The sequence below is a fragment of the Neoarius graeffei genome, chromosome 19, assembly GCF_027579695.1.
Source record: "Neoarius graeffei isolate fNeoGra1 chromosome 19, fNeoGra1.pri, whole genome shotgun sequence".
In the NCBI taxonomy this organism is placed as follows: Eukaryota; Metazoa; Chordata; class Actinopteri; order Siluriformes; family Ariidae; genus Neoarius; species Neoarius graeffei.
The window spans coordinates 57,342,760-57,351,500 of NC_083587.1; the positions used below are offsets into that span (position 1 = coordinate 57,342,760).

The following is an 8,741-nucleotide window of genomic DNA, read 5'->3' on the forward strand; positions in this document are numbered from 1 at the left end:
GCGGAGGTTACCCAGTTGCAGACCGAGTTTTCGGACGTGTTCTCGCCCCTGCCCGGCCGCACCGACCTCATAGAGCACCACATTGAGACGCCCCCGGGGGTGGTAGTGCACAGCTGCCCTTACAGGATACCCGAACACAAGATAAAAGTGGTTCAGGAAGAACTCGAGGCCATGCTCGAAATCGGCATCGTCGAGGAGTCCCACAGTGACTGGAGCAGCCCAGTGGTCTTGGTACCCAAGGCCGATGGGTCGTTCCGGTTCTGTGTAGACTATAGAAAAGTCAACGCAGTGTCTAAATTCGACGCCTACCCAATGCTTTGTATTGATGAGTTGCTCGATCAACTAGGCACGGCTCGCTTTTACTCGACACTGGATTTGACAAAGGGTTATTGGCAGATCCCCTTGACTCCTTTATCCCGAGAAAAAACGGCCTTTTCCACACCGTTTGGCTTACACCAGTTTGTCACACTTCCTTTTGGGCTGTTTGGGGCACCCGCTACGTTCCAGCAGCTGATGGATAGGGTCCTCTGCCCCCACGCCACCTATGCGGCCGCGTACCTCGATGATATCATTATCTATAGTAATGACTGGCCGCAGCACCTGCAACACCTGAGGGCCGTCCTTAGGTCGCTGAGGTGAGCGGGTCTCACAGTCAACCCGAAGAAGTGTGCGATTGGGCATGTGGAAGTACGGTATCTGGGCTTCCACTTGGGCAACGGGCAGGTGCGTCCCCAAATTAACAAGACACCAGTAATTGCGGCCTGCCCGAGGCCCAAGACCAAAAAGGGGGTGAGACAGCTCCTGGGGCTGGCTGGCTACTATCATAAGTTTATACCTAATTATTCGGACGTCACCAGCCCACTGACTGATCTGACTAAAAAGGGGGCACCAGATCCGATCCAGTGGACGGAGCAATGCCAGCGGGCTTTCTCTGAGGTGAAGGCTGCACTGTGTGGGGGGCCATTATAACACTCCCCTGACTTTTCTCTCCTTTTTATGTTACAGACAGATGCCTCGGACAGGGGGATGGGGGCTGTTTTGTCCCAGGAGGTGGAGGGGGAGGACCGTCCAGTGCTATACACCAGCAGAAAGCTGTCGGTACGTGAGGGGCGCTACAGCACCATCGAAAAAGAGTGCCTTGCGATCAAGTGGGCGGTCCTCGCCCTCCGCTACTACCTGCTGGGACGCCCTTTCACCCTCTGTTCAGACCACGCGCACGTCCAGTGGCTCCACCGCATGAAGGATGCCAACGCGCGGATCACCCGTTGGTATCTGGCACTCCAACCCTTTAACTTCAAGGTGATCCACAGGCCGGGGGTGCAGATGGTCGTAGTGGACTTCCTCTCCCGTCAAGGGGGGGGGGTCGGCTGCAGGCCGGATGGCCGCCCGGCCTTAGTCGGGCGGTGGGGGTATGTGGAAGCGGGGGCGTGGTCAAGCGTCGGTCTATGACCGGATGGCGGAGTCAGGGAAGGTAAGTGACAGAATCACTGCACCTGAGGTCTATTAACGTGTGTTTGTGTGTCTTCCCCAGTGACCGCGCCTATTTCAAGAGAGAGCGAGAGCAGAGGGAGAGCTGTCTCCCCAACCAGAAGACTTGTGTGTGTGCGTGCATGCGTGTGTGGCTGGGAGAGTGTTCAAGCTGAAAAGCTGAAAATAAAAAGAGTTTTTGAACTTAATTCTGGCCTGCCGTCTTTCTGTGCTCCTCCCACTCATACGAACTGCCACACACACCATTGTTGTTCAGTGTTCTCCTGATGGTGGACTCATGAACATTAATATTAGCCAATGTGAGAGAAGCCTTCAGTTGCTGAGAAGTTACCCTGGGGTCGTTTGTGACCTCACCGACTATTACACGCCTTGCTCTTGGAGTGATCTTTGTTGGTCGACCACTCCTGGGGAGGGTAACAATCGTCTTGAATTTCCTCCATTTGTACACAATCTGTCTGACTATGGATTGGTGGAGTCTAATCTCTTTAGAAATGGTTTTGTAACCTTTTCCAGCCTGATGAGCATCAACAACGCTTTTTCTGAGGTCCTCAGAAATCTCCTTCGTTCATGCCATGATCCACTTCCACAAACAGGATCAAACTTTGATAGATCCCTGTTCTTTAAATAAAACAGGGTGCCCACTCACACCTGATTGTCATCCCATTGATTGAAAACACCTGACTCTAATTTCACCTTCAAATTAACTGCTAATCCTCGAGGTCCACATACTTTTGCCACTCACAGATATGTAATATTGGATCATTTTCCTCAATAAATAAATGACTAAGTATAATATTTTGTCTCATTTGTTTAACTGGGTTCTCTTTATCTACTTTTAGGACCTGTGTGAAAATCTGATGATGTTTTAGGTCATATTTATGCAGAAATATAGAAAATTCTAAAGGCTTCACAAACTTTCAAGCACCACTGTAGGAGTCCATTTCTGTCCCCCAAGGTACAATCTACACTAATGTACCCCCCAGGGCTCATTATTGGACCTCCATGTGTACCTTTTTAGGGCAAGAAAGGTATATTCCCAAGCAGTATATAAAGGGTACAGATAAGTACCTTAGAGCAGGGGTTCTCAACCTTTTCTACTTTAAGGCCCACCTATTTATACTTGTAATGAGTTGGGGCCCATTAAAAAAAGATCCCCAGTTATTTTGGCTCATCTATTTTATTAGAATCTAATAATCTACTGTAAAGCATATTAATGGGATGTGATATCACTCCCTGTTACAGATGGGAGCCCAGGAATCAAATACATGCAATAAAAACAAACTGTTTTTAATTGTAGGTATTGTACAGATGTAAAACTGTATGGATGTGCCAGAAGCCAACATAAAGCCATGCATGCAGGGCATTCTCAGTCAAAAGGGATTAATGATCCAAAAGTGGAGTCTAGTCCATTAACACAAGAACTTTTTGCCATGTTTGTGTACAGCAAACAAGCAAGTTATTAAAACCAAGAAGTGGATATAGAAACCACTCAATGGGATTAGATCCTTCAGACGTAACTAGAAACTAGTTTCTTGTAACTAGAAAATAAACATTTCTACATTCTGTTTATTTGGCAAGATTATGCTAAAACAAATTTCTGAAAGGACTTCAGATAAATTAACATTATTCGTGTTAGCATAACTCCATTTTTACATGCTAACTAACAGTTAGCATGTAAAAAATGGAGCATGCACAGCATTCCGGATGAGATAGCAAGACCAGTGGGGTCTCTGTGGATTGTTATCAGGTCTGGCAGGCGAAGGAGGCGGCGTCGGGAGAGGAAGCAAAAGCGAGGCTGCAGAGCCGGCCTGTTGATTAAGCTCAGATAACAGCCACTCAAACCTCCACTGCCAAGTCTCTACCTCTCCAACGCCAGATCCATGGTAAACAAGACAGACGATTTGGAATTACAGCTGGCTGGAAATCGTTACGTTCGGGAATGCTGCATGCTAATCATCACAGAGACGTGGCTACATCCACAAATACCTGACGCTTTGGTGCAGCTAGCAGGCCGCACGCTACACAGATCGGACAGGACCAGCGACTCTGGGAAAAAAAGAGGTGGTGGGCTTTGCATCTACGTGAATGAAGGTCAGAGGTGGAAAAACTGGATTGACAAAGTAAAAGTCCTGCTTAGGTTTTCCTTCTGCCTGTGCTCTCAACACAGGTGATTTCACCAATTAGCTCATCAACCTGGCTTAGGGGATGTGGTAATTAGGATCAGCTGGTTCATTGAATTGGCTGGAGCAAAAATGTGGCAGGGTTTTTACTTTCTGCACCCAGGTTTTTCCACCTCTGATGAAGGTTGGTGTAACAATAGCACTGTACTGGACAGACATTGTTCCCCGGACTTAGAATTCATGTCGGTGAGATGCAGACCCTTCTTTCTGCCCAGAGAGCTAGCCGCCGTTATCATCACTGCCGTCTACATACCACCAGATGCTAATGTAAGAACCGCTCTCTCTCTACTGCTTGATGCCATAAACAATCACCAGCGTGCCTACCCAAACGGCGCGCACATCATCACAGGAGATTTTAATCAGGCAAATCTCAAAACTGTTTTACTGAAATTTCACCAGCACGTGAAATGTTCAACAAGGGAGGATAAAACTTTAGATCATGTGTACTCTAACCTCAAGAGTGCATACAGAGCCATACCCCTCCCTCACCTGGGACAGTCAGATCACCTCTCACTCAGTGCGTTTACATGCACATAGAGAAAATCGAATTTCTGCCGTTGCTCGACTGAAATCATAGTTCTAAATGCCATGGAAACACCTTAGCTAGGCTGAAATTGAACCGAACTTGATTTCTCGTAATCGAGCTACACGACCTAGATTATGCGATTTTTGCCGAGCTACTTAGTGCATGTAAACCCTATTGAGCTACATAGTCGAGCTACTTACTTCAGCACTGCCCCTTCCGGAAGTGACGAGACCACAAGCAGGAAACACGACAGCCTCAGTTGGCATGACAACAGTAGTAGCGAGCAGCAGAAGAGGTCAGGAGGAACAAGCAAAGAAGAGAAAATGGCGAGCAGAAACCTGCACTTCTGGAGCAATGAGGAGACAGAGTTCATGCTCATTCAGCTTAAGAAGTTGAATATATTAAAATTCATGGACGGGAGGAAAACGCGCAATGGAGAACACAGAACTGATAACTTTTTGTTTACACTCTTGAATAGCTCTTCTTCATGATGACAACCAGAAGTGTACCAACACGATGGGGCGTGTAGCGCCACCTGTGGCTCAGGTGCACAATGTATCTCACACAATAGCTCGATTTCCTTGTGTGCATGTAGGATTGGATTTGTCTGGCACCCCTGCTGGGACCCTTTGCTCGATTACCGACAGCAGCTCGATTTGGATGTGCATGTAAACGTACTGACTGTTCCTGGCTTCAGCATACACCCCCCTCAGCCGACAAACAAAGCCCAAAAGACAGACCATTATCACCTGGCCTGACGACTCCCTCCCCCGACTCCAGGACTGCTTTGAACAAGCACAATGGGAGACTTTCCACTATGAGGACCTGGCCACATTCACAGACACAGTACTGTCTTACATCAAGTACTGCATGGGTATGGTCACTGTGGAAAAGACCATCCAGGTGTAGCCAAACCAGAAACCGTGGATGACCAGCTAGGTCCGCTCACTTCTCTGGGCCCGCGATGCGGCCTTCAGATCCGGTGACAGAGCACTCTACAGCACAGCTCGCGCCAACCTGAGGAGAGGCATCAAGGCCGCCAAAGCAGACTACAAGGGGAAGATAGAAGGGCAACTCAACAACCCCCGACAGGTGTGGCAGAGCATACAGTCCCTCACCAACTACAAGGGCTGTGCTGTGACACCTGGGGACTCAGACGCGGCACTGGCAGAGGAACTAAACAGCTTTTTTGCCCGCTTTGAGTCCCAAGCTCAGAACTCAGTCACACCACCCCAACCCCCACTACAACCCACACCAACCTCTGACACCACCCCAACGTGTGGAACGCCTCGGGGTCGTCCTGCGGGCCCATCTTGGTGACAGTGAGGGGGGACGGGCCCACGGCCGGAGCGCTGGTGGACCCCGCCGACGCGAGGAGATGCCGGAACGCCTCGCGATTTTCCTGCTGGGCCAGCACCAGGGCTTCGAAGCGCCACTCTTGTTCCTTTCGGAGTGTGACGAGCGCCTGGTGCTGGCTTTGCTGAGCCGTGGCGAGGGCGTGGACCAGGTCAGTGAACGGGGAGGATTCCATGGGGCTGCTTGGTTGGTGCTCCACTTTTTCCCGGGTTTCGGCACCACTGTAGTATGTTCCCTATGTGTGGGTGGAGCACAGAGGATGGCAGGACAGAGATCAAGGTAATCAGAGGGCTTTATTGCCGTACTTTTCAGTTTCAAAACGTATTTTCGAGACACACACACACACTGTCGTCTTGTCTCGGGAAACTCTCTTCTGCTCTCCCTCTGCCTCCTTAAATAGGGCACAGTTACTGGGAAGACACACAAACACAGGTTAATTGCCGTCAGGTGTAGTGATTCTGCCACTTACCTTCCCTGACTCCGCCCTCCTGTCACAGACCGGCGCTTGACCACGCCCCCACTGCCACAGTGTGCTTTGTGTGTGTGCTATCACTTGAGTTGTGAATTGCCCGACTACCGGCCCTGTGGGCTTGGCCGGCACCGCGAATCTGTGTGCAGTGTGCTTTTATATTTTTTGTCCTTTTCTTTTGTTTACTCTAAATTGTTTTTATGTTGTACTGTACCATTGGTGGGCCAATTAACCCCCACCCCCACCACAGTGTGTGTGTGTGTGTGTGTGTGTGTGCGTGGACCGTGCACTACTGACTGTTTAAAGATTTTATTAATGAGAATATTTAAAGGAAAATAAACATTTGTACGATTTGAAATAGAACCTTGTCTCTGTTCACTTTGCAAGAACCTGAGCGCCTTTGGCGGGTAAACTGTGAATCCACTTTAGTTCCAGGGGGATTTGTCTTCCCCTGGTGGCGTAGTTGAAAATACATTCGCTCTGCCACCTACTACGTATGCACTGTAGATGATGATATGTTCAAACTCTTTGCAATTTTACACTGTCGAACTCCCCCGATAGCAGAGGGTCGTTGAAACGACGTAGAGTTTTGGTCAGAATGGTCGGTTTCCGTCGTACGTCAGAAAATCAACGTTGAAACGGCGCCGTGAAACGTCGATTTCTCCGCCGTCTGAGAGGGTCGATTTATCACCGTTGAATCAATGTGGGTAAAGGTTGATCTGTCGACCGTCAGAGAAGGTTGAATATACGACGTTGAACCATCGTCACTTTTGCCGGCCAGTTTTCAACATTGGTAGGAGCAATTGGCCCGTAGCCAGGGGGGATCGGAGGGTTCGTTCAATCCCCCCCCCCGCGACACCGCGCCCCGGACATACACGCCTCAAGATTACTCAAGATTTATTCATTTGTTCATGTCCGATGAATATACATTGATTCACATTTAAATTTACAATATCAAATCCAGACTAATCAAAAAAGAAAAGTAGACTAAGTGAGGACGAGTTAGAAAAACGGGTTCATTTCTCCTATGTTTATGTTTACACGTTTTGTTCAGACTGCTTTACACCCCAATCCAGTGGGTGGCGGTAATGCCCCCATTAGACCCCTTTCACTGACGTCACCCGAAACCGGAAGTAAACAAACCCTGCGCCACATTGGAAGACCAACAAACTCGTTATTTGGGGGAAATAAAGGCAGCGCGCGGTATGTGAACCCACGAGGCACTTGGTTCATCATAAACCTACAATGGTAAACTTTTGTGCTGTGTTAGGGTTCTAACAAAGCTGATGGGAAAGGTGAAAAGAAGTCTTTCTACAGAATACCAGCTGTGATTGAGACACAAGCAAACCAAGGAGCTTTCTGCCAGGAGACAGAGAGAGGATTTAGCTGCTTTATGCAGAGCGGATCTGAATACTTCAAGTCTATTTTGTTACTGGTAAGTCACTAGGCTAGAGTGTTGTAGAACATTTTTTTAAATGTTTACTGAATAAAAACATCCTTAATTTTATCAAATATTCTCTACTCTATATTTCATTTCTTTCTTTTGTTTTAATTTTCCTCCCTCCATCCCTCTTTGGATTTTAAATATAGTTTTTCCCCATGTCCAAATAATGAGGTAGGGTGGCATTTAGAAACCCATAGCCTACTGCTGACTTTCTTTATCAATGCTGCATCAAATTAATTTTGGTTATGTTTTTCTGTTTCCATGTACAGGTCTGCGCCACAGGAGGAATAGGCCACAATTATAAATAAATCATAAAATGTTTCTAAGAACTTGTTCAAGTGTGTTCTGTTCCTTATAAATGTTAAAAGTTATGCCTCATTAGATAGCTTGACAAACATTAGGAGAGGTGCATTGTTGCATGCATTTTTATATCCTGTTGTACATTAAACAGGACGTAGCCTACGCACATTGATATAAATTAAGTTTCACTTTCATGGTTGAAGTATGCATGTGTGTGTTCATCCTAGGCAAGAGCCCCGATGCTTTATTGTTAGCTAGTTTAATTTAGCCTGTTTTGCTTGATTTGTAGCCTTCCTGTTGTACATAAAACAGGAAGTAAAGTTGGATGAATCATCGCCGAAAATTCAACTATAAATCAACCGAAATACGTAGTTGAATAAAGGGTGAAAGGGGGTCTATTCTCTGTCGACCACCAGCCACTTTTCAACGTCGTTTCAACGGAAACTCATATGAGCAAAGCGGTGTTGAATCAACGTCGGTGATCGACGGTGATTCGACGGCGTATAGGTCGAAGAACATGCCGATGATTCCATGTCGAATCAACGACCCTCTGCTATCTGGGTCCTTTCTGATATTGCTCCACTATTTGTTGGCGCAGAATTAGGGGGATTGGTGATCCTCTTCCCATCTTTACTTCTGAGAGCCGCTGCCACTCCAAGATGCTCTTTTTATACCCAGTCATGTTAATGACCTATTGCCAATTGACCTAATGAGTTGCAATTTCGTCCTCCAGCTGTTCCTTTTTTGTACCTTTAACTTTTCCAGCCTCTTATTGCCCCTGTCCCAACTTTTTTGAGATATGTTGCTGTCATAAAATTTCAAATGAGCCAATATTTGGCATGAAATTTCAAAATGTCTCACTTTTGACATTTGATATGTTGTCTATGTTCTATTGTGAATACAATATCAGTTTTTGAGATTTGTAAATTATTGCATTCCGTTTTTATTTACAATTTGTACTTTGTCCCAACTTTTTTG

The 8,741-nt window shown here is 47.0% G+C and overlaps 1 long non-coding RNA gene across 1 annotated transcript; it reads left to right on the forward strand.

Moving 5' to 3' along the window:
- The first annotated feature begins 7,021 nt into the window (after nt 1-7,021).
- Nucleotides 7,022-7,792, forward strand: LOC132867984 (uncharacterized). Its single transcript, XR_009650791.1, has 2 exons — nt 7,022-7,454; nt 7,733-7,792. It is a non-coding gene; the product is annotated as an uncharacterized LOC132867984 (long non-coding RNA).
- The last annotated feature ends 949 nt before the right edge of the window (nt 7,793-8,741 follow it).